The sequence below is a fragment of the Sciurus carolinensis genome, chromosome 14 (assembly GCF_902686445.1).
Source record: "Sciurus carolinensis chromosome 14, mSciCar1.2, whole genome shotgun sequence".
NCBI classification, from domain to species: domain Eukaryota; kingdom Metazoa; phylum Chordata; class Mammalia; order Rodentia; family Sciuridae; genus Sciurus; species Sciurus carolinensis.
In genome coordinates, this window is record NC_062226.1 from 35,261,228 (window position 1) to 35,287,877 (window position 26,650).

General features: G+C 41.0%; 1 protein-coding gene across 5 annotated transcripts in view; it reads right to left on the reverse strand.

The window, feature by feature from the left end:
• The window catches only part of Frmpd1 (FERM and PDZ domain containing 1), a 175,097-nt gene extending 148,447 nt beyond the window's left edge, over positions 1 to 26,650 (reverse strand). For 3 of the 5 annotated variants that reach the window (XM_047523708.1, XM_047523710.1, XM_047523702.1), the window contains exons 1-2: positions 26,434 to 26,650; positions 7,690 to 7,788 (exon numbers count right to left, since the gene is read on the reverse strand). The gene's annotated coding sequence lies outside the window, so the exon portion shown is untranslated. The remainder of the gene's footprint in view (positions 1 to 7,689; positions 7,789 to 26,433) is intronic. The other 2 variants (XM_047523706.1, XM_047523704.1) reach the window with 1 other exon arrangement.

Below are 26,650 nucleotides of genomic sequence, written 5' to 3' on the forward strand. Positions count from 1 at the left end.
GGCAATTAGGCAAAAAGACATATCAGCAAATGCTTTTTAGTCTGAAAATTATTTTCATGTAACCCACATTTTCTTAAAAGACTACTGGATGCAAAAGAGCGTGCCTCATTATTAACAGGGCTCCACCACTACTTTCCTTTTTGTCTGAGCCTCATTTTGCTTTTAACTAGGCTGTTTGCTGTAAATCAAGGTCCAGTTCTTGAGTACCTAATACATATCCTATTTGCTGTTTGGGCACTCAATGAGTGTGTCTATATAAGCTGGGTTTAAGCCTGCTTGGTCCTACTGATAACTCACAGGGACCTTCTGTTCTTCCCATTATTTCACAGCCAGCACAGGCTATAGATTTCTCCAACCCAGATCTGACAGCTTTGTCATAGCACATGAGTACCTATCCTTTGCCACCCAGCATCCCAAGACTAAAGAGATTAAGAGCAACCGTTTTGGAGGAAGGCATGATAGAGTAAAATTGCGGTGTTTAAAATGAAAACCCACTCAGTTGGTAGAGTGCTCGCCTCACAAGCTCTAAGGCCCTGAGTTCATCCCCAGCACCGCAAAAAAAAAAAAAAAAAGAAAGAAAGAAAGAAAAAGAAAAGAAAACCCAGGGCTTAGGATAGGGCTCAGGGGTAGAGTGTTTGCCTGGCATGTGTGAGGCCCTGGGATTGATCCCCAGTACTGCAGGGAGGGAAAAAAAAAAAAAACAAAAAAACTGGAGATGAAAGGAAATGACCCTAACTCTTAAGACACTGGGAAGGCAACAGAGATTAAAAAGAGCAAGAAATAAAGTTTTGTCAGGAGAGCTATTATTTTGAAAGTTAAAGAAGAAGGTAAAGGTAGAGGAAGAAAGAGAATTGCAAAGGCGTGTCATGGGGATTTAACATAGTCCTTGAACCAGGAAAGAAAAAGATGAGGGGCATTCTGGGAATTGAGGTAAGGGACTTGGGCTGGAGAACAGTTGGGGGAGTGAAAGGACTCTGCTTCTGGGGGAAGATGGGTGCTGAAAGAAATTTCTCTGGGTAAATACAAGAGAAACTGGGCCCGCAAAGCTGACCTGGAGGAACTGGCAGTGGCTGTTAAAGCCCTATCATGTGCAGATGTCTATTACACGAAAGGAAATGAAGATGAACTGCAAGGCAGTGTCTGTTCTCTAAACCAGTGCTCCTCACAGTGCGAACGGCACACAAAGCCCCAGTGCCTTTGCTAAAACACAGACTTCAGGACCGCAGCCCCAAAGATTCTGGTTCAGTAGGTGTGCAGGGAGGCCCATCATCTGCCCTTTAAGCAAGTGTCCTGGTGATGCTGCTGCTACTCATCCGCAGGCCTCACACAGCCCACCAAGGAGGAGGAGCACTCTTGGCAAGGAGGGACAAAGGTATGGACACGAGGAAGGACCACCCCACTCTCTGAGATGACTATAGGGAGAAAATGACATCACGGCCCCCAGCCCCGGTTGTCTTCTCTGTGTCCATGTCTGCAGTTCCTTTAGCTCTTTACACATTTTTTTCCAGGTCTTCGGCTCTGGAAGCAATTTAAAGCAATTGTATCAACAGCACCCTGGAAAACATCCTTGGCCACCTGACCCTGTAAATATTTAGGAACTGCCCAGGGTTCAGGAGAGATAGGCATTTGTTGACTGCATCCACCCACGGCGATGTCTGGGACTGGGAAAGGGGAGCACTGATGAGACCACAGAAGGATCCTTGCATGCTTGTTGAAGCAAATTGTACCAAGGCTTTCCTCAAGGGGCTTCCCAGCAGGGAACTTTCTACCTGCATTTCATCTGACATGCTTCACCAAATCAGAGATCTGAATTCTCAAGCCAAATCACCAGTGTCAGAGATGAAGGCAGCCTACCATCTCATCTAGGGCCTATCCCTGAGGATCAGATGAAGAAAAGCAATTATAGTAAAAGAACTGAGTCTTGGGGCTGGGAGTGTAGCTTGGTGGTAGAGTGCTTCCCCAGCATGAAAGAAGAAAGAAAAAGAAAGAAGGAAGGAAGGAAGGAAGGAAGGAAAGAAGGGAGGGAGGGAGGGAGGAAGGAAGGGAGAGAGAAAGAGAAAGAAAGGAAAGAAAGAAAGATAGAAAGAAAAAGAAAGGAAAGAAAGAAAGAAAGAAAAAAAGAAAAGGAAGGAAGGGCAGATGAACTAAGTCTTCACATGGGATTTAGAAGTTTCAAAACAGTCTTGAGGGGCTGGGATTGTGGCTTAGTGGTAGAGTGCTTGACTAGCATGTGTGAGACACTGGGTTTGATTCTGAGCACCACATACAAATAAATGAATAAAATAAAGGTCTATCAACATCTAAAAAAATATTTTAAAAAATCTTAAAGGGCTTTTCCTCTTTCAAACTGCTAGCTCATCCAAATTACAATGGGTGAAGCTCTTCCCAACTGTGAAAGGAAGCTAGTAAGTTCAGGTAAGGGATTCTACATTCACACTTGGGATATTTGGTCAAAGTTCCTAAGGCTATCTCACTCCAAGAATATATGGAGGAATGTTCCTTTGTTGAATGAAGTTAAATATTTCCCAACTATCTTCATCCTGAGTAGTTTTAATTCCCTCTGACAGTTATCAGAAGTCAGAATGTGTTGAGAATGTGTTAAGAAGTCCCATGGGGATGACACAGATTGAGAGATTATGCACCAGCCATGGCAGAAAGGGCGCATGTATTCCAAATTCAGTTCAAGTTACTCCAATGCCATACCTTTTGTCTGAGCAGCCCGCTGGGCCAGACCCTGTACTGGTAGCATGAAGAGTACCAAAACAAGAATGGAACAGTGCCTTGAAACTGTTCAGTGACTTATAGTCAAACATTACTTTAAAAAGTAATTTTTTCATTTTCATGATAACCTTATAGAGTAGATACAGAGGAATTAATATCACCATTCTACAGAAAACCTGAGATTCAACAGTTAAATTATATGCCCAAACTTGGCCCTCTCACTTCATTATTTAGATTTTATATTTTTGTTATCTAGTGTGTGATAACTTATCATGTCGGAATCAAGGCCAGTCCCTCTATCTGAAATCCCTAGGATTTAAGAAACTCCAAGACATGAAAACCTAAGACACAGCATGATTTAGCACTCTATGTTGATTATTCTCCATTTGTTTCCCTTCTCCCCCATACACATTTTGCTCACTTTTTCTCCTGCTCTGTACCCTCAGAGGTCCACCTCTATAACTGCAACACCAGGTCAACCTCTTAGGTGTGTGTGTGCAAGAAAAGGAACCAGAGGGAGATAGCAGGGCCAAAACTGAGGAAGGCCGAGTGATTTCTTTCCTGCTCCTTATTTTGCCCTTCTTGGACCTCGGCACCTGCCAGACAGCCCTCCTCCACGGTCCCAGCTCTCCCTGGAAACTGGTAATACCAGTTCCTCTTAGGGGTTAACTCCTTCCTGCTCTTACTTATTTCTGGTTACCTCAGGAGCCCCTGGTGGTTCCCTTGACCCACACTGCTGCTAGCATGCCTTTACTACAGTCTCTTGAATCACCTGTTATATTCAGTTTCCTGCTAGGGCCCTAAACCATGTACACCTCTCCCAACCATAGCCCTGATCTGTAAACCCAGAGGAACACAGTGAGCCTAAAACATCCACAGTCACAAATCATTGATCTTTTCCTTTCAATAATTAATGTGTGTTTCTCTAGGGCTTATTTGCCACAATCCTACCTTGGGCCTTTATTTATCCGCACCTGAACTTGTGCCATAGTCTGTCTCCTAAATAGACTATGGTCCCTAAAACCTCCCACCTTAGATCGATCCAATCATAGCTTCTTACAGGTGTGAATTTCCTGGTGCGTGAATCTGATCATCTCATTCCTGCAATGACTCCCCACAGTGCCTATAAATAAAGTTTGAACTCCTTAGCCCGCCATACAGAGCTCTCACCTGTGTGCCCTGCTGTAATTACAACTCAACTACATGTTTCTGTACTCTCCATTCCCCAGCCCTGTGCCAAAACATGTGATCTTCATTTTTGTTCACTCTGTTCCCTTAGCCTAGAAGAGCCTTTACTTTGAAATTCTTCACAAACTGCAAAGTTCAGCCAAACACTGCCTCCTGCCTGACAGTTGTCTCTTTTCTTACAGAGATAAAGAACCACTTTTTCTTCAAAACTTGTCTTGAGTCTTTTTAAATCAAAAAAAAAAATTTTTTTTGTCTCCTTTCTTATGGCATTTAGTATGTTGAACCTCTCAGTACAGCAATCTGTGCCCTGTCCTTCCCCACTCTCTGCTCTAAGCACCCTTCCCACTGGAGGCTGTCTGATTCATGACGGTGCCTCGGACAAGGCCAAAACAGTGTAGAGGAGGTCTCAGCTGATACACATTGAGTGAATAAATGCATGAATGAATCCAATTTCACACCCCCTCAGCACCTAACATAGTATCTAACGTGGTTAGATTTCAAAATATTTGGATGATCTGCTAAACAGGCAGCATGAGTTATACTGAAGGTTCCACATGAAATCTGCATATTTGCCTATTTTGACTATCCCTTAATATGTACATATATTATTTTATCAAATGCCATTTGAAACAATATCTCTCATTCCCTCTGTAATGCCATACACATAGCATTAAAAAAAAAAAACTACATGTTGTTAAAGCTGAAGAAGGGCCTAGAAGGGGTTTCTGAAGGTCAAATGGATGCGTGCAGCTTTGAAATATCCTACTTCTCTTTCATTTCCTATCAGTCAGCCCCATCCCCTCCTTGCATCCAATTTAGTCTAATGAGGCTACTGCAACGTATTTATTTTGGAGTGATTGAATTTAGAAAGACATTCATCTAACACGCAATTGCTGCCATAAGGCGAATGGCTGAATCAGAGCAGGGATGATGGCATTAATCTGAGGACAGCTGTTTCTTATCATTTATAACACACACAAAAAAGCTCAGGTCAGGCTGGAGTTTCTGCCTCGGTTGAAAGATGGGACTTATCGGATCTGAAAAAGAAATACTTCTGAACAGGTGGCAGGAGACAAAAGGAAGAAAAGGAATGCCCCGTGAGGGATTGAATGTCGGACTTCTAGAATTCATCTATCTGATGTGTGACAGTGACTACTAACTCTTTGGGGTGTTCAAGTTGAGATAATTTGATAGGCATCTGAGTGGGTAACTGACATTTTAACAAGAGTCTACAAGTCTGTTGTTGTTATTTCCACCTATTAAAGAACAATGATAACAATTCTGGCCCATACCTATGGTACCTTATAGGTGACAACATGCTTCTGCATTCACCATCTCAAGCAAATGAAGTAGCCACTCCCCACATGCCCAAAACTCAAGGGCTACTATGGTTGAATGTGTCCCCCAAATTTGTGTGTTAAAAACTTCCTCCCCAACATAAGTGTTAGGAGCTGGGGCTTAACAAGAGATGGTAGGGTCATGTGGTGGAACCCTCATGAATGGATTAGTGTCCTTATCACAGGAGTGGGTTAATCACCAGGAGAGCAGAAGGGGGTGTTATAAACGTGAACTCGCCTTTTGTGCTTCCTCAGTCCTGCATTCTGGTACCCTCGCCCTCTGATACCTTTGCATATAATACAGCAAGAAGATGCGGCTCCTCAACTATAGACTTCCCAAATTCCAAAACTGTAAGAAATAAATTTATTTTCTTATACATTACCTATTTTGTGGTATTCTATTATAGCAACACAAAACAGACTAAGACAGGGCAAGGATGGTTCCCAGGGAGCTGGGGAACCTCTTCCTAAGTATTGCCTTTGGCACTTGCCTGCTTTTGATACCCAAAACCTACCATGAAGGCATTGCTTCTTTGAACCCAGGTACTTTCGCTGTTAGAGTAACACTGTCCCTGGAAACAAGCACATAGCCTGAATATAAATGTATTATCAGCATCTCACAGTGGAACAGCTGACAGAGGCTTTGAGTGGGTCATGAACGTAGCAAGAGAACAAAAGGAGGTTGGAGCTTAATGAGTAAAGGATAGAAACTGGTGGCACTCTTCACTAGCTGTGCCTGTTTTCTGCTATCTCAAAAGCTATAGCAAGCAAAGAGTGCCGCCACCCTCTTGCTAAATGGGGTGAGAGGGAGGAGAAAGAAGGCCAACAAAAAGTCTTGCTTGATTGGTACCCTGGTGAGATGGCCTCACAGTCTCTAGGCCTAGGGGTTGTCTAAAACGAACTTTCTCTTATGTGATATTGTCGTGAGTTCCTTAGAGACCTGCCCTGCCCTTTAACCTCAACCCCTGATGGTCTCTGACCTGGGGATCTCCAAACCCACTCTGGCAGGAACTTCCTCCCCAGACCCCACATTCCACATCTAACTTCTCCTCTGCTGAGGCTATTACTGCCCACTAGACAGATCTAAGCTGACTAGCGCTCCCCTGCAGGGACCCAGAGCTACTTCTTGAAGCATTCTTTTCCTGAACAAATTCTGGGTGCATTGGCCAATCCCCAAGCAGCAGTATCTCTACTGCCAAAGCATTAGCCAGCTCTGTTCTTTGGCAGTAAATTTCCGGAGTGGGAATTAGACCAATCCCCTGGGCCCCAGCTGCAGGAAACACAGTCCAAACTCTGAGTGGTCCTGTTGAGGTAAAGTGGGCACCCACACATCCCTTACCCCTGCAACCAGGAGTGGCACTTTGCACACCATATACTAACTCTAAAGAAATCCCCTTCAAAAGACTTCAACCATCCTCTCTTTTGACCTTTGCTGTGGGTAAATGTGCACACCACGTAACCACTCTGTGCTATATTCGACTTTAAGTTCCTCTGGGTGGTCTCCCACCCTACTTTGGGTAAATGATAGCCATTGTGTCCTGATTCTCTTCCGGTCTAACATCCTGTTACAATTCACTCCATTGTTCAGTGAACAATTACTCAAGGTTCACCCTAGTGTACATCTTTCCGGCCCCTATCTTGCTTCTTTTCCTTATTCATTGTTCACCTTCCTGATATCAAATAATATGTATGAAAAATTGATCATTCCCTCTCTTTTTCTCCCTTCTTCCCCCTGCACAAATTTCCTATCATTTTAGATACACGTGAGAAATTTTTTTTTAATTTTCTATACCAAAATAGATAACAAGCAAACTAAAAAAGAATTAAATGTAAAACTATACTAAATAATGAAACTAAAGGATGTCAAATCATCTTAGAAGCACAGAATTTTTTAAACAAAAAACATTGAAAGCTGTCCATGAGGAGTTGGGTACTTCGAAGTGCTATTGCAAACACATAATCTAAAATATTATAGGAAAGAAGATACTTTGTCATCTGCTCCTTGTACACAGGGCCTGGGACAGGAGGAGAAAGCTGAGGATGATTGGGGACCAGTAGGTCACTTCAGTATTGCTAAAAACTCAATGTAACTGTGCCGTGCTTTCTGTAGCATTTAAGTACAGGCATATGAACCCTGTACTTAAATGCTCTAATTGCTCTAAGACTGCTCTGCCAGACAACTGGAATATCTAACAGGATTTCTACAATATCATATAACAGCTCTCCACTTTGCTGAGTCCTTGCATACTTGCCCCAAATAGCTTTTTAAATAATCATGATGATTGATATGTACCATTTACTTAGAGTTTTCTTCAGTTGCAACACTGGACTAAGGTATTTATGGCACACGTTATTTAATTCTTACAACAGTCCTATGAAGAATATACTATTTATTCTCATTTTATAGATGAGGGAAATGAACCTTTGTGATTGAGCCTCTTACCTGAAGCTGTGTGTCTTGCAAGTGGGAAAACTGCTAACCCTGCTCAGTTCTCAGTGATGCCAGAGCCGGGCTCCTTCTGCTCTGCTGTGATGCTCTGACCTGGAGGCACAGAAAAAGGAGTGTTCCACTCCTGCTTTTGCCTCTTTTGCAGAAATGAAGGAGAAAAAGGAATTCTAGCCTCAGCAGGAAGCCTTAAGTTTTTATTTTGTTAAGAGCTACCTTTACTTAAGTGGCCATTTGACTGCTCTTGGTGTTAGTGAAACCTTCAGCAATCACAACAACCCTCTGTTACAGAGTAAGAATGGAAGGCAGTTGCCAACTGCCTCCTAATTATTTCCTATTGAGCCATGGATCACAGGACCAGTTTGAGGATGTGGAAGGAGAAAGGGGACAAGTGGACCTGGGAATACAGGGCTTCCCCCACCCTTACTCAGTGTCAGTTGACATCTACAAAAAGCAGTATGTAGCTAGTAAAATACCTTCACTCTATCATTAACTCACCAAGACAATATGACAGGGTCCCAACGTATCTACATCTCTTTAGATTCAACTTCTCTGCAGCTTTGGCCTTCCTCCATCACTACACAAATATGCCACTCTTTCTCCCATTTGCCTTCTTTTCTTTTCATCCATGACTATTTGTTGAGGACCTGCTATGTACCAAGCACTGACTAAGTAGAAGGAGACGACAGGGGTTAAGGTTTGGTTTCTGCCATCAGGGATCTTCTAGTCTGGTAGATGAACCAGATAAATAAGTATACAATTAGCTGAGCATGATGGCACATGCCTATTGTCCCAGCTACTGGGGAGACTAAGACAAGAGAATTATTAGAGCCCAGGAATTCAAGGCCAGCCTGGGCAACATAGTGAAACCCTATCTCCAAGGAAGGAAGGAAGGAACGGAGGAAGAAAGGAAGGAAGAAAGGGGCACACAACTTTTTTTAAATATTTGTTTGGTTGTTGATGGACCTTTATTTTATATATTTATTTATATGTAGTGCTAAGAATTGAACCCAGTGACTCACACAGGCTAGGCACCTGCTCTACCACCGAGCCACAACCCCAGCCCAGGGGTGCACAATTATAATACCAAGTTGTGAAGAGAACAATGGGGAATAGGTACCAGAGGGACATGTGTCACAGAGGAGATGTCAGGGAAGATTCCCATTAGAAAAATGACACGTTTCCCAGTCTTCCTTTTTTGAACAAATTTTATCCCCACTTCAACCTGAATGAAACTTCATTTTGGATCTCTGTCATAGAACCCTGGTGGCATTTTGGCTTGTATTAGTCACTTTGGGCTAGGTTTATCTCCTCCATTCCACTGAGTATAACTCCCTTCATATACATATTGTGCTAGGCTGTGCTGTGCAAGAGGAAAATGACAAAGTCAACCCCAGAACCGGCTCCTCGAGGAACTCGTGGGAGGAAAGCTATGCTTCACAAGGGATGGACAAACCAAGTGCTATGGAGGAGAACGTGGGCACAGACGACAACCCATTAGGAAAGGCGAACACCAAGGAATGTTCTAGGGAAGAAGTGGCATTTGAATGAGCTTTGAAATGTGAGTAAGATTTCTCCAGCCAGAGACTAAACCAGAAGATATATTATGCTTCATAAGAGATTTAGAGAAGGCAAGAAGAACGAGACCATGTGAGAAGTGTAGTAACCCAATAAGAATGGCATATTGCGCACATGGCGAAGTAGAGAAAATCCTGGAAAAGCTCATTTGGACCAATACATGGGGACTTTAAATATTAATAAGGTATTTTTACCTAACATAGAGGCAGTGAGAAAACATTTTTGAGTGGGACAATTATGTAACCAAACTTGTTTTTCATGATTGTGGTTGAGTAAAGAGATAGGGAGACCAGTTAGGGGGGTGACTGCAGTTGTCTAGGTGTCACCACTGGTGAGAAGTGGCAGTGGGGATGGAGGGCTGCTACTCCTGAGTCAGGGACTGAGTGTTACTGGTGTGTCCCCTGTATAGCCAACACTATTTCATACCCTGAATAAGTTTCACAAGTATTTGAAACTGAACTACATGAAAGGTTCAATTTGATAGTATGAATTTATGTTTTGCAGGTGTTTCGTTCTTTTTGTTTGAATCCTGTAACTTAAGTCATCCAATTCCATGTCACAGAATGTCCCTGCCCATGGTCATCATTATCAGGCACTTTGGGGACACCTCAGAGCCATGGCACTTTGGAACAGTCCTTAACTACCTCATGCACCATTTTAGTTGGTCTGTAAACGTCTGTATCAATAGCCTTGGGTTCCCTGCTAGAGTCAGCTGGGGCTGCCCCACCTATTCTTGCCAGCTCAGTCATCTGGAACATCACTGGCAGAGAAGTGTCAGGAGGCTGCTGAGCTCCAAAGCACGCGAAGAATGGGCAATTGTGGGAAGATCTAAAGACCACAGGGCTTCTACGACTCACAAAAGGGCAACCATCCAGTAAATTCATAGTCTCCTTAGGCAGGCATTTCTAGGGTGGAGGAAAGTACAACAGTGGAAAACTATAGTGATTACCCACCGTGTGATCCCAGAATTCCAGATGAGATCTGATATTTCAGCTGTGGGGATCTTTTAAAATGGTTAAAATGACTCATTTAGAAATTAACCAATATCAAGGGGTGTGGTGGCGCATGCCTATAAACCCAGCAGCTGGAGAGGCTGAGGCAGGAGGATCGCAAATTCAAAGCCAGCCTCAGCAACTTAGCAAGGCCCTAAGCAAGACCCTATCTCAAAAACAAATAAATAAATAAAAAGGACTGAGAATGTGGTTCAGTGGTTAAGCATCCCTGGGTTCAAACCCTGGAACAAAAAAAGAAAGAGAAAGAAAGGAAGGAAGGAAGAAAGGAAGGAAGGAAGGAATTAACCAATCTCAAGAGATTAAAATTATGGAATTAGTGAGGCTACCATATGTCCCCATAATCCAATCAAGTGGTTAGCTTATATTGAGGTCATGACTCCAGTTTAATCAAAAGATAATACTGGCTAATTTTACTGAGCATGTAGATGTGTCAGATATTTTTCTAAGCACTGTTCTTACATTAACATATTTAATCCTCACAATAACCCTACAGGTTGAGTACTATTATTTGCACTTTCCAAGCGAGGAAATAATACAGAGAGGGTAAAATTTATCCCACATTACAGTGGGCATAAGGTGGAGCCTGAATTCCAACCCAGGAAGGATACTTTCTAAATGAGCCATCTTTGGCTTCCACATATACAGAATGCAACACTTTCCGTCTTTCAGAGTTCAGAGTGTCTCTCATTCTCATCACTCTGACCAGAGGCCTGGAGGACAAAAGAGGTCTTTTGATATCTCAGTCTGACTCATGAAGATTTTGAGGGTTAATGTGCACAATGGGAAAACCTTGAATTTTGCATCCAAACAGACCTGACTTAGAAAACCATTTGCATCATAGATTAATGACCTTGGACAAGTCATTCAACTTGCAAGCAAAGTAATGTACCTAGTCCTGAGCCTGGCGCAGTGTGGGTATTCAGTAATGATCTTGAGCACAGGCTGTGTGTAGTTGGGAAAAGACGCAAAGGAAGAAGATATCCTCATGCATCCACAAGTGTTTAGAGGAAAAGACCCCTCAGTCCAAAAAGAGGCACTCAGACCTATGCTCCCTATAGCTTGGTGGCAACATCCCTCAGTGACAGCCGGCCCCTTTTCCTAGCTCTGGGCCTTCCAGTCTAGGATTTGGTCTTTTTTTTTTTTTTTTTTTTTTTTTTTTTTTTTTTATTGTAAACAAATGGGATACATGTTGTTTCTCTGTCTGTACATGGCGTAAAGGCATACCATTTGTGTAATCATAAATTTACATAGGGTAATGTTGTTTGATTCATTCTGCCATTTTTTCCCTTCCCCCCCTCCCCTCCCACCCTTCCCCTCCATCTATACAGTCCTTCCTTCCTCCATTCCTGCCCCCTCCCTAAACCCAACTCCAACCCCAACATTAACCCTTCCCACCCCCCCATTATGTGTCATCATCCACTTATTAGCAATATCATTCTTCCTTTGGTTTTTTGAGATTGGCTTATCTCACTTAGCATGATATTCTCCAGTTTCATCCATTTGCCTGCAAATGCCATAATTTTATCGTTCTTTATGGCTGAGTAATATTCCATTGTATATATATACCACATTTTCTTTATCCATTCATCAATTGAAGGACATCTAGGTTGGTTCCACAATCTGGCTATTGTGAACTGAGCAGCTATGAACATTGTTGTGGCTGTATCTCTGTAATATGCTGATTTTAAGTCCTTTGGGTATAGGCCAAGGAGTGGGATAGCTGGGTCAAATGGTGTTTCCATTCCAAGTTTTCTAAGGAATCTCCACACTGCTTTCCAGAGTGGCTGCACTAATTTGCAGCCCCACCAGCAATGTAAGAGTGTACCTTTCTCCCCACATCCTCGCCAACACCTGTTGTTGCTTGTATTCTTGATAATTGCCATTCTAATTGGGGTGAGATGGAATCTTAGGGTGGTTTTGATTTGCATTTCTCTTATTATTAGAGATGTTGAACATTTTTCCATATGTTTGTTGATTGCTTGTAGATCTTCTTCTGTGAAGTGTCTATTCATTTCCTTAGCCCATTTGTCAGTTGGATTATTTACATTCTTAGTGTAGAGTTTTTTGAGTTCTTTATAGATTCTGGAGATTAGCGCTCTATCTGAAGTATGATTGGCAAAGATTTTCTCCACTCTGTAGGCTCTTTCTTTGCATTGCTGATAGTTTCCTTTGCTGAGAGAAAGCTTTTTAGTTTGAATCTATCCCAGTTATTAATTCTTGCTTTTATTTCTTGTGCTATGGGAGTCCTGTTGAGGAAGTCTGGTCCTAAGCCGACATGTTGAAGCTCTGGACCTACTTTTTCTTCTATAAGATGCAAGGTCTCTTGTCTGATTCCGAGATCCTTAATCCATTTTGAGTTTAGTTTCATGCATGGTGAGAGATATGGGTTTAGTTTCATTCTGTTGCATATGGATTTCCAATTCTCCCAGCACCATTTGTTGAAGAGGCTATCTTTTCTCCATTGCATATTTTTGGCCCCTTTGTCTAGTATGAGAAAATTGTATTTATTTGGGTTTGTGTCTGTGTCCTCTATTCTGTACCATTGATCCACCTTTCTATTTTGGTACCAATACCATGCCGTTTTTGTTACTATTGCTTTGTAGTAAAGTTGAAGATCTGGTATTGCGATACCCCCTGCTTCACTCTTTCTGCCAAGGATTGCTTTAGCTATTCTGGGTTTTTTATTCTTCCAGAGGAATTTCATAATTGCTTGCTCTATTTCTGTAAGGTACATCATTGGGATTTTAATTGGAATTGCATTGAATCTGTATAGCACTTTTGGTAGTATGGCCATTTTGACAATATTAATTCTTCCTATCCAAGAACATGGGAGATCTTTCCATCTTCTAAGGTTTTCTTGAATTTCTTTCTTTAGTGTTCTGTAGTTCTCATTGTAGAGGTCTTTCACCTCTAGGATTTGGTCTTTGTTCCTCCTGCCCCTGCAACTCTGCTCTCTGAGGTCTGTCTGATGCTGTTGTTCTACCTTCTAGAGAAAGGGATGGGACTGGGCACTTCTGTTAGTCAAGCCCTATTTCAGGAAAAAATCCTCAATCATGGCTTTCATACCAAGTCTCAATATCTGTCTTTTGTGCTTCATTTTCGAGTAGATAAATGTAGATAAATTCAAGAGTATTTTTTCTCTTTTTTTAATGTGTGTGTGTGTGTGTGTGTGTGTGTGTGTGTTATTGGAAATTAAACACAGGGTGCTCTACCACTGAGTTACATCACCAGGCCATTTTTAAGCTTTTTTATTTTGAGACAGGGCCTCACTAAGTCACCCAGGCTGGCCTCAATTTTGTGCCTTAGCCTCCTGAGTTGGTGGGATTACAGTCATGCCCTACCAGGCCCATCTCTTTATTTTTGATATTTCTTTTCCTTGTAGGGAGAATTTAAAAGAAAACTTTCCCCTCCCTCTCCCATGGTGAAGCAGCAAGATGTAGAGAATGGCCTGGGGTCTGAGCTCTGTCTCCATCCCTTATTAACTGTGTGACCAAGAGCAACTCCAATCAGTGCCCTCTGTACCTCAGGAGTTCTAAAAATGATGGGAAAAAATTACAGACGTGATTGTGTTTTCATTACAAAGAAAGACATGAATGGAATGGAAAAGGTATGATCACTGAGGCTTTATCTATTCTGTGAAATTCTGACAATGTTAAGTAAGATTGTTCTAAACCATCTGGGGCTCCCCACTACCAATTTGGAATCTCAAGGGCCATACAGTGTTGTCAGTTTTCAGGACAACTGTGAATGATCTTGAAAGAATTAGAAATGAGATTGTCCTCTGAGGGTTAAACTAGGACATCAACACATAATGGATTAAAGCAGAGATTTGCTAAGTCACCTTAAAGAAACAGAATGGTTCTCAGACCAGGAAAACGTGACAAAATCTGAAGGAAAGTCCAATCAGAAGGAGGGTTGACTAGCTACGAAAACACGAGAGGGTTGGGTATGCAAAACTTGGCATTGCTTATCTAATGCCATCCAGCACAAAGAGCTAAGTTAAGAGGGTGGTTGAAAAGGTGACTGAGGTAGACTGGCACCGTGGTACATGCCTGTAATCCAGCAACTCAAGAGGCCGAGACAGGATAGCAGTTCGAGGCCAGCCTCAGCAGTTCGAGGCCAGCCTCAGCAACTTAAAGAGTCTCTGCCTTAAAATAAAAAATAAAAAGGGCTGGGGGTGTAACTCAGTGGTAGAATCCCAACAAAGTACAACAAAGGCAGCGGAGAAGGTAACTGAGGTAATTCTGGTGACAAGTCTCTTCCTATAGAGGTCTAGGTCAGATGCCTCAAAACATCCCTTTAATGTTTTCCCTTGTTTTAATTCCAAACTTATCAAGCAAACTAATTATAGTTTAGCTTCTCAAACTACAGCTTTAAGTCCACCTACAGGACATGAATACACTAGTCATCAGGCTTGGGCATCCTTTGGTAACTGTATTTCTTATTTGGAGTTAATAAACTGACACCAGATCATAATAGGACTTTTCATATGGCCTGCCTACAGGGCTACAATGCTTTTGTTCTAGGACTTGGACATTTGCTACCTTCAGCAATTCTAATTTTCCTTGTAAATTACTAAGTGAATGTCCTGGTTATATACAGTAGCTTAGACCTACCTGGGAGCTTAGACCTGCCACTGAGTGCAGGCAAATCAGATTTCTGAGCCGGATGGGTAGAGTCAGACCTGGACCCTGCAAGATCATTGAGGTAATGCCCATCAATGCAAGCCTTGTGGGAACATTCCAGCTTGCCTTTCCCAGGAGTCATTCAGTCCTTGTCATTGCTCACACCATTCCTTTTAGAACATAAAAGATAGAGAGACTCCCCCCGATCATGGCAAAGTCTACCAACAGATTAATAAGTCCACGCTCTTCATGCTTATCTCTCATTGGGATCCCAGTCTGGCTTGCCATGTTATTTTCCACTATTCCCCTACACTCAGTCTGAACGCTGAATTTGGCACCTCTCTCATGTTGTCCATCTCTGCTTACTCCTCCCCTTAGTTCCACATGCTAAATCTCATGATTGATTCAAGACCCAGACTAGGTGCCCTCTCTTCCATAACTGCTTCCATGATAGTTATTCCAGTTCAGAAATCCCCCAGCTCATCTCCTATTTACTTGCATTTCCTATCTAGTGATGGCATGTTGCCATAGAGTAAGATCTCCAAGAACTTCAGAAATAAAAGTCTTCTCTGCTCAGAGCTGAGCTTCTCTTACAGGAAGATCTTCCTGAGAAATCAGGTTTTTTCAGTCTTTCATTTAACAAGTTTCTACCGAGTGCCTCTGTGTGCCAGGCAATGGAACACAATGGCAGAAAAGCCTGACAGGGCTTCTTCCTTCATGCAGCTTCCAGTCTAGTAGAGAAGACAGACACTGAAGAAAAAAAGAGTTAAATTCCAGCTTGAAGAAGTACTGTGGAAATAGTACTGAGAGGGTGCAGAAGAGGCTTTCCTGGGAAAGTCACATTTCAGTGTAAACCTGGTAGGAATGAGCAAAGAGAAGAGGAGGAGGTCCTCGAGAGAGTGGGTTGAATGCTCTCAATGGCCAGTGTCGCTGAGCCGTCCACTATTCTACCTGGTACACTCTTCTATCTTCAGATAAGGCTGGGAGCAAATTCACAAATATTTTTCCTCTGATTCTCTGTTTTCTAGCTTCAGGCAGACTACTCCATTTATACCAACAGTCATCAAAGTATATGATTTGTTACATTTAAGCTTTCTTAGTCATAATCGCATACCCATTAGCCAAAACATTTATTTAATTTGTTTCATGTTAACTTTCCAAATTTTGGTCTCCAAGAGTAATATTAACATCGTGCTTTAGGGATTCTTACTGTCAATTTCATCGACCACCTGTAGGATACAAAGTCTTTATTTTGTAGATTGCTGTATCCCATCACATAAGAGGTGCTCAGCATACATTTACTGAATGGATGGACAGAAGGATTTTGTCCTCCCTATTACACCAGAAGCTCTCTAAGAGCACAGTGCTTGCCTGGTTCATATTTGGGTTCCTCCTGCACTTAGGACAATGACCTGCCCATAACAGGTAATCAATAAGTTATTGGAAAATATGCCTAAGAAGAACTCAGTTTTTTCAGGCAGTTGGCACTGGTTGAATTGCTCTAGCTCTTCTAGTCCTTTCCATTCTGGGGCTAATATCTTCCTTCCCATTGGACCTTTCTTCCCTCTGAACCCACGAAAGACAACCCCACATCCTCTGCTCTATGGCCGCCCTTCTGATAATGAGGACAGTGACCAGGTTCCCTGCAGTCACTTACAAACAGCACACCTTTCCAGTGTGCACTCACATATTTTAAAAAACTTTGAAGTACTTCTAGCATGCTTTAGAGGAGGACACACCCCTCATAGTTTTGTGGGGTGTTATGAACTCCTACAAAGAGCCAGTATGCAAGCAGTTTCTCTCTCCCAGTCAGGAAGCCACACTGGAACTGACCGTGATAATGATAATTAATGCTTACTTCATAATTAATTATGATTTACTGGTTAATCCACATAACACCCCTGAGAAATAGGTCAGAGTTTCCAGGCCTATAAATGGTGGAGGGAATGAGGCAGAAGATAATGGGCCTACGTGTATTTTGCATGCATGCTGTGGCCCGAGGAGATCGGTAGTGTTAAGATGTCAGTGCACTGAGAATCCACATCCAGGCTGATCCATCTGCTGTCACTACTGGCCTTGCTCCTTGGTTGAGAGAATCACTTAGGGACCAACATATAACCGTATCTGTGAAATGTTCAAATTCTAGGATAAGGGGTAAAGGGAGAGGAGCAAGTAGAAGCCAGACATCGAGGGCTTACTGAGTACTAAGCTCTGCATTAGGCTTTGTGTACTGAAATATGTCAAAAATGTTTCCAAATACAACATCTCACACATAACAGGCCCAAAGTTATGCACACAGGTTTTATATTAGTATTTGAAATAAAAAAGTGTTAACTGGAGGTTCTGATATCTTTTTATTACCCAGATTTTATTGTAGTGGGATTTACTCTGAATCCTCTTAGAATCGATACACTTGGGTCACAGAGTCTACTAAAATAAGTACATGTATTCAGTTTCATTGTCGTCACTGTATTGTAAATACACAAGACATTTTCAGGGATTCCTTTAGAAAAGCAAAGAAGCCTTTTGAAATCATTTATAATTCTTTACACTGGATTTTCAAGTGCAAGGCTTCCTGTGAGAAATGATTCTTAACCTTTTGGGAGATATTGAGTCCTGTGGTAATATGGTGGTAGCAATATGGACTTTGCCCAGAAGAAATCATAGGTTCACAGATGAACAAAAGCTTGTATACAATTTCAGCATCTGTGAAGTCAAGGCTAAGAACTTGTAACTTCTCACATATATCGCTGATGAGAGTGCAAATTGGTACAAAGGCCATGGAGGAAATTTGGCAATAATCTATCAATATTACAAATGCACACACCTTTTACACAGTCCCTCCACTTTTAGAAAGTTACTCTACAAATACATATATTTTACACAAGCAAGATATTGTTTGCAAAAAGGTATTAACTGAGCATTATTTATTATAGAAAAAGATTGGAAACAACCTTAATGTCCACCAACAAGGGAATGGTTAAATAAATTTTAATATGCCCATAAATTGAATGCTATGAATCATTCTTTATAAGAATGACAAAGTTATTCATGTACAGATATGATACAGTCTTAAGATATATGATAAATGAAAAAAGTGACATATACAGCCAGCCATGGTAGCACATACTTGTAATCCCAGCAACTTGAGAGGCTGAGGCAGGAAGATCACAAGTTCAATGCCAGCCTCAACTTTGGAACACTTTCAGTAACTTAGTGAGATCCTGTCTCAAAACAAAAAATACAAAGAACTGGAGATATAGATCAGTAGTAAAGTGCCCCTGGGTTCAATTCCCAGCACTGAAAAAAAAAAAAAAAAAAGATATAGGACAGTATAAATGGTGTGCTACCATTTGCATTTAAAAAAGGTGGGGCCAGGGTTGTGACTCAGAGGTAGTGTGCTACCGTAGTGTGTGTGAGGCCCTGGGTTCCATCCTCAGCACCACATAAAAGTAAATAAAGGTATTGTGTCTGCCTACAACTAAAAAATGTTTTTTTAAAAAAGGTGGGGTTCGAATGTAAAAGGGAACAGCTGCTATGGAAAACAGATATAGCAGTTCCTCAAAAAATTAAAAATCAGGGCTGGGGCTGTGGCTCAGTGGTAGAACTCTTGCCTAGCATATGTGAGGTACCGGGTTTGCTTCTCAACATCACATATAAATAAATAAATAAAAATAAAGATTCATCCACAACTAAAAAATTTATATATTTATAATTTTAAAAATTTAAATGAGCCAGGTGGGATGGCAAATGTTTGTAATTCTAGTGACTCAGGGTGAGGCAGGAGGATCACAAATTTGAAGACAGCCTCAGCAACTTAGGGAAACTCTAAGCCACTTAGTGAGATCCCATTTCAAGATAAAAAATAAAAAGAACTGGAGATGTGGCTCAATGGTAAAGTACCCCTGGGCTCAACCTCCAATATAATAAAAAGAAAAAAAAAATCAAGTTTCTGTATGACCCAGCAATTCCACTGCTATGTCTACACCCAAAAGAATTGAAAGCAAGGCTTCAAAGAGATAGTTATACACTCAGATTCACAACAGTGTGTTTACAACAGCCAAAGTTTGAAGCAACCCAAGTGTCCATTGACAAATGAATAAACAAAATGTGATATACATACATAATGAAAAATTATTCAACCTTAAAAAAGGAAGAAAATTCTTATACATGCTATAGCATGGATGAATCTTGAGGACAGAAAGTAAAATGATGGTTGCCAGGGACTGAAAGAAGCAGAGAACTGGGAGTTATTAATGGGCATAGAATTTCAATTTTGTAAGATGAAGAGTTCTGAAGATCGAATGCACAACAATGTGAATGCCCTTAACACTACTGAATATTACACTCAAAAATACTTAATATTAATTAATATTATAATTTTATGAAATATTATATTTTTTGAAAAAATAGAAGAACAAAAGTATATATGTAGAATAAGTACAGAATACCCTTAGAAGGGCACATAAGAAACTGGTAACATTCGTTGCTTCCAAAGAGAAACTAGTGGCTAGGAATGAGAGAGAAACTTTTAAAATTATAAACTATATAGCATATGTAAAGTTATATATAAAAATTTGTGCACAGTTTAAAGAAAAAGAATAAAACAGCTACTCTGTACCACCTGCCAGGTCAATAAAAAGAATATTGTCCTTTCCCCAGAATTTCCTAGGGGTCCTTTCTTGATCACATTCTTCATGGAAGGCTTTTCAGGACATGCCTTTCAAATTCAAATTTCTTATAATGTGTTACATAGTAAAAAAAAAAAATGTAAATCTGAAAGCTTCTGCCTTCCATGTTATGAGATGGTGACTGAAATGTGGTTACAGAAAACATGGTACACTAAAAATGCAGATTACATATAAAAGCCACAAGTTTGGCATCTTAAATTCAAAGCATAGAGGCCTCATACTATCCAGCACATTCCATATACATAATGGTTAAAGCCCAGATCTGAAATTAAAGCATCTAAGTTTGCATCCCAGTTTTACTATTTTAATATTTGCATAAAGTCAGATGGGTTTCCCCCACCCCTGTTTTATTTTATTTTAGTTTTCTGTGCTGTGGGTGGAACCCAGGGCCATGTGCTCACTAGACCACTCTACCAATAAGCCACATCTTCAGCCCTCAAGCAAGTCTTAAGCTTCACTTTCCTTATTTATTCAGTTATTCGACAAATTGAGTGTCTGTTTTGCACTTACTGTGATGTGCCAGACACGTTCTGGTTACTGGGGATACATCAGTAAAGAAAAGAAACTAAAATCCTTGCCTTCGTGGAATTCACATTCATAGTATGTCCAGGTGGGATAATGGTTGAGAAGACTAAAGCAGGGAAGGACTGCGGAGACTGTCAGAGGGAGTTGTAAACTAAATAGGGTTTCAGGGTAGGCCTTTCTGGGAAAGTGATGTTGGGTCAAGACCTGAGAGAGAAGCAGATCCAAATCCTGTGGAAATGTGGTAGAGAGGGCATTCCAGGTGGAGGGAAGAGTGAAGGTGAAGACTGGGGCAGGAGGAGGCTTGATTTTCCAAAGGAAGCTGGAAGGCTAGAGTTGCTAGAGTCAGTAAAGGGAGGTTAAGAGAAGATTAGGTCAGAGAAGAAACTGGCCCCTGCTGAGAGGCCTTGTAGCCACTGTAAGGGCTTTGATTTCCACTGAGTCAGACGGGAAGCCCTAGAAGATCTCAAACTTGAATTTTAACAAGAGCTCTGGCTAGCATGATGGGAATATACTTGAAAGGAACAAGGGCAGAAGGAGTTTATCAAGCTCATCCAGGTGAGAGAGAAGGAGGTTTGAAACAGGGAAGTAGCTGAGGAGCCAGAAGTGGTCAGTTTCTGGCTATAGTTTGAAGGTGCACGACAGGACTTGCTGACCAGACTGGAGCTGGAATGTAAGCTGAGTCAAAGATGACTCCAAGTGTTTTGGCATTTTTTTTTAATTTTATTTTTAAAAACTTGTTCTAATTAGTTATACAGAATGGTAGAATACATTTTGACACATTGTACACAAATGGAGCACAGCTTCTCATTCCTCTGGCTGTACATGGTGCTGAGTCAGGCTAGTAGTGTAATCACACATGTACACAGGGCAATAATGTCTATCTCATTCCACTGTCCTTCCCATCCCCACCGCCACCAACTCTCCCCTCACTCCTTCTGTACAATCCAAAGTTCCTTCATTCTTCCCTGCCCACCCCCAACTATGGATCGGCAGTGCTTATCAGAGAAAACATTAGGCCTTTGGTTTTTGGGGATTGGCTTATTTCACTTAGCATGATATTTGGCCTCAGCATCTTCAAAGCTGGAGTTGCCCTTACTTGGGATGAGGTTTGTCTGGGGCAAGGGATGAGACAGAATATTAGGAGCCAAGTTATGGACATTTTAAGCTTGGTGCATGCCTGTAGTCCTAGCTACTCGGGAATCTAAAGAAGGGAGGATCAACTGAGCCCACAGGCTTGAGACCAACCTGGGCAACATAAAAAACACCTTGCAAAACAAACTTGAGGTGCTTATTAAACATCTACACAGAGGTATTGAGTTGGACGTTTAATCAGGAATTCAGAAACAAGTTTGGGCTGTAATTGTGTTCATTTGTAAATTTGGAATAAAAATATAATCATATCTATATAATAATTATTATTTGGAGGTTGAACAAGACAATACATATAAGATGCCCACCATACATTTTACTTATTATTCCTATTAAAATTTCAATCCTCTTAGTATTTCTGTTATTACTATAAAGTTAGGAGTGTGGCTGCCTTTGAGATCAATAAATTGTCTCTGGTGTCAGTTCCCAGGAATGATTTGCAAAAGAAAACAAAGTCTTGAGTCATGACAGTGTTTTTGGTGAAGGTTTCCAGTCCACAGAACTTAAAAGTCTGAAGGTTTTTTCCTGCATTCCACAGTCTTGGATGGGAGGTTGTGTCAAGTTTCTTACATAATCAGTATGTTCCTTCATTGACCCCGAATTTATTACAAGTTTTGGAGAGGATCTGACATGGAAAATAGGCAGTTTATCAGGGGAAACTGAATACCAGAAAGGCCTCTATGGGGAAGATGTTCCCAGCCCATCCTGTGGTCTTGGTGACACAGAAGGTTTAAATGAAATGAAGCATGAGAACTGGCTGCCCTGTGTAGACTTCAATAGCTATAGATGTTATCATAGGTCACAAGTTTATCTGATTCCTTTTAAAATTGATTCACAAAAGCCATGACCTATGTCTACCTGAAATAGCAAGCTTCTCAGAGGAACTTTCCTTCAAGAAGCACACCCTTTCCATCTTCCATTAATTTATTCAGAGATATTTAGCTGTTATATGCTGGGAAAGTAGAAACAAAAGCCAGTGTGGTTTTATTACACACTTCTAAATCTTTGAAGCAATGAGCGTCTAACATCAGAACTTTAACAATGGGGTTTCTCGTTAATTTTACATCTCTTTAAGTTTTGACTGTAAAATCCCTGACCCTGTAATTCTCTTCAATATCTATGGCCAGCCTAATGCTCAATAATTGTCTATTAATAATCCTCCCAATCTCTTCTGTAACCAAAGGAAAAAGATGTTGAAGCAGTTCAAACAGTCCAAAAATGTTTCTATAACAAATAGATGACTATGGTCACGTACAATCACAGGCCCTGTTTGATGAATTTAGCAATAGCGGCACAACACAGACACAAGCAGACATATTAGCCAGGGGACAGAGAGAAAATGAACAGTGACACAGAGACTCCTTGGCCTATACCCAAAGAACTTAAAACCAGCATACTACATCAAGTTTATAGCAGCTCAATTTACAATAGCTAGATTGTGGAACCAATCTAGATGCCCTTCAATAGATGAATGAATAAAGAAATTGTGGTATATATACACAATGAAATATTATTTAACCAAAAAGAAGAATAAAATTATGGCATTTGCAGGTAAATGGATGGAGTTGGAGAATATCACACTAAGTAAAATAAACCAATCCCAAAAAACTAAATGCCAAATGATTTCTCCGATAAGTGGATGATGATACAAAATGGAGTGGGGTAGGCGGGTGGAAGGAGGTAAGAGAATGGAAGAAGGATGTATTGTGTAGAGGAAAATGAGGGGTGAAGGGGAAAGAAAGATAATAGAATGAGACAAACATCATTACCCTATGTACGTGTATGATTACACAAATGGTATGAGTCTACTTCATTACAACCAGAGAAAATGATAGTTGTTCCTCGTTTGTGTACAATGAATCAAAATAAAAATTAAAAAACCTAACACTAAGACAAAAAAAAATAACCTAACCAGCAAATGGGCAAAAGAGCTACAAGGACACATCTCAAAAGAATAATACAAATGACCAACAAAATATGTGAAAAATACAAATCAAAACTACATTTAACCTCCAGTTCAACTCCAGCTAAACTATGGAACCAACCTAGGTGTCCTTTGACAGATGAATGAAGAAATGTGGTGTGTATGTACATATATATATATATATATATATATAAGAGAAGGACTCTTTCCTGGAATCCTTGTTATCTTCCATCTTTAAAAGAGACCTCGTAAACTGAACTGATTACTGCTAATGAGGAGGTCATTGCTCAATTAAACTTCGTGAAGCACTGATTTCATTCCTTCTCCCTGATTCTTTTGTAAGTTTCTAATAATTTCTACATTCATAGTAATATTTCATTGTTACTGTGCTTCAAGTGGCTGCTCCTTGTGAAAAAATAACCCTTCACCCAGGAGTCAGGAGAATAGGACATCCCAAGGACTAACCCTAGAGGTCCCATGGCCCAGGAGTATGTGGTTGCCTATGAACACCTCAATCCTGCCTCTTCCTGGCTATGTGCCCCAGAACACCAGGAGAAGGAGAGCTGAAAGATCCAAGAACTGATTATTCTGAGTCCGTAAAGTTTGTGACAAGAAGTTAATGAATTTGTACTCTGTACCTCTTTTATTAACTTTAAGTAAATTTTAGTTTTATATTTTTCCAGTCAAGCTGAGAGGGAAATGGAAAGAACTTGATTCAAACACAGACATGGTAGTGGGAAAGGCTAGCAAAAGGGGTTTATACCTCAGCAACTCTTTGGCTTTAGAATTTAGAACTCAGGTCCACCAGAAAAATGTAGGTTTTGTTGTTGTTGTTTTTGTTGTTGTTGTTGTTGTTCATGGGCAGATAAAGTTTAACATTCGAACCAGAATACTTTGGAGAGTGAAGCAAGGGAATATAAAAACCAGCCATAGAACAAGCATAAACTGGGCCATCCAGTCAAATGTGACATCACCTTTATTACCAAATAAATTCCTAGCCTACCCAAATTTCTTCATCCCCGAAAAGACCTGACCCCAAAGAAAATGCCAGGGCTACCCATAGCATAAGGGCCCTCTTCTGCTGGGATAAATAGGTCCTGGTGTTTATGAACGTGAGAGCACTCTTCCTTCTTCATTCCCTTCTTTCATCTAACAATCTCTCTAGTCATGTTAATTGCAGAGCCCTTTTGCAGACTCTGTCTACACAGCTTTGCTGCAGCCTTAGCCCCTACACCCTTGCTCCAGAAAGTTCATCCTAAGGCCTGAAGGTTATACAAACTGTCTCCTGCATTCAGTTATTGGGCAGTGAACTGAATATTTAAAATTTCACTGAGAGTGACAACAGGATTTAGAATTAGTTTTGTCTGCCTCTATAAACCAAGACAGAGGTCCTAAGGAAATTTCCAGAGTCCTAACAGATAGGCAGCCCTCCTCATACTAGTCTGGGGCTCCTCTAGGACACAGAATAGGCATTGCCTAATTCTCTATTTGCAGTGACCAGTGCCTAGCACAGAACTGGTAGAGAGTTCACAATGTGTGCTATAGAATAATCAGGCAGTTTCCTTACCTTCCTCAGCTCTGGGTTCCATAGTACCTATGATTTTCCTCCCCCTTTCAGTGAAGGGGAATCTTGCCCAAGATCCTCAATCAGCTGGTTGGGCTGGGCTTCTGCTGCCAACCCTCAGGGACTGTCTAGCATTCAGTGCCTCCTGAGTACTATGCTGAACCAAACAGAGCCTCCCACAGACTCCAGGTACTAGGTTTGGGCAAAGGCTGAGTCTGCTGGGTTCCACTTAGTTCAGGAACATTCAGCAAAACCCATTACCTTCCCAGCCTTGGGAATGAATGAGAGTCATATAGAACCTTGAAATTTTATATCATGATGATTAAAAGGAAGAACTCAGCAGCTAAACTGCCTGGATCTGAATTCCAGCTCTACAATGTACTGCCTGATTCTCGTTGGGTGAAGATTTAACCTTTCTATACCAGTTTTCCATTTATAAAATAGAACCAATGCAGTTTGCTTCAGGTGGTTAATGTGAGAATATTCAATGATTTGGGACCATACTTTGCACAGAGTAAATACCTGGTAATGCTTTAGCTTCTCTTCCTGGAAACCTCAAGCTTAGCCCATTTCTTTTAATTCTCTCTGGTTCTGGCTGGTTCCCTCATCTCTTGGGAGGGTCTTGTCTTTGCTCCTGGCCCCCTCAGTCCTGGTTTTCTGAGAAGGACATGTCCCCACACTTACACTTGACTGGTGCCCTGTCCACTATGATTCAAAACCAAAATCTTCTAGAGCTTCAGCAAGTGTTCACCTTCCCTGAACCCAAGTAAATCATCATATAAGTATTCTCTAAGGAGAAGAAACTTGGTCAGCACAGAAGAAGGGCCATTTTTGAAAGAAGCTGCCATGAGCCAGGAGCCTGTGTCCCTGAGCAAACCTTGTATGTATATATTTCCCATTCTTTCGAAAACAAAGGTGGGAGTTTCCACCTGCCTCTCAGGAATTCTGATACTAGTGAACTATGAAGAGAAAGAATCTTCCCAGGATTTTTAACAATCATAATATTATTTTCTTCTGTACTCATTCTAAGTTCTCTACCGGGTACTAAGTTTTTTAACTAGTATTTATTGGTTGTGACATAATTATTCAGTTAGAAGATATACTTCTCATTGTGCTTCTTGAGGAATATTTAATGTGATTATCAAAGCCACTACCAACCAGCTAAGATGGATATACTTCAAAATAAACTAAATCTCTTTTTACTTGAGCTATGGCAATTCTAAATTTCTATGAGTTGGTATTCACAGCCTCAAATTCCAAATAATCTCAATTCATGAAGTTACAGTTCCATTCAATGACATTGTGTTGCTGTCATACCTCACCCAGCCAAGTCCAGGTGGTACTCTTTGCATCATCTCTAATACTTAAATGGATAATTTCAGTGCAGAGTGAGTGATATAAACTCTCAGTTAATAAACATAAAAACTTTCCTTAAATGTGGTCATTTTATTAAGCGAAAATTACTACTGTTCTGCCACCCTCCTCCACCAACTCCCTTCTGAGAAAACTGAGTTAGGTCCTTAAGACACTATGGTGAGTTATTGCTCCCTACAGTTCTCTACTTCCAGGATGACTTAAACAAATCTCTGTCCTAGCTTGGTTTCTTTTTGCTAAAAAAACCTCTACTGATCTAGAACCAATGGCTCAGTTGCCACATGCTCCTATTACACACCTGCTTTCTTCCATGGGTGTCCACAGTCTTCACGGTGATCACAGAGCATCAATCCTGGAAGGAACTTGAGAGACCAGCCACTCCAAACCCTCATTTTACCAGCATCAACTCTGGAGCCTATGAAGAGGTAGACACTTGGTCAAGGTCACAAAGCTCATTAATTTAAGAGCTGGGAAGAGAATTGCCGAACTGGAGATTCATCGCCCTGTGGTGTCAT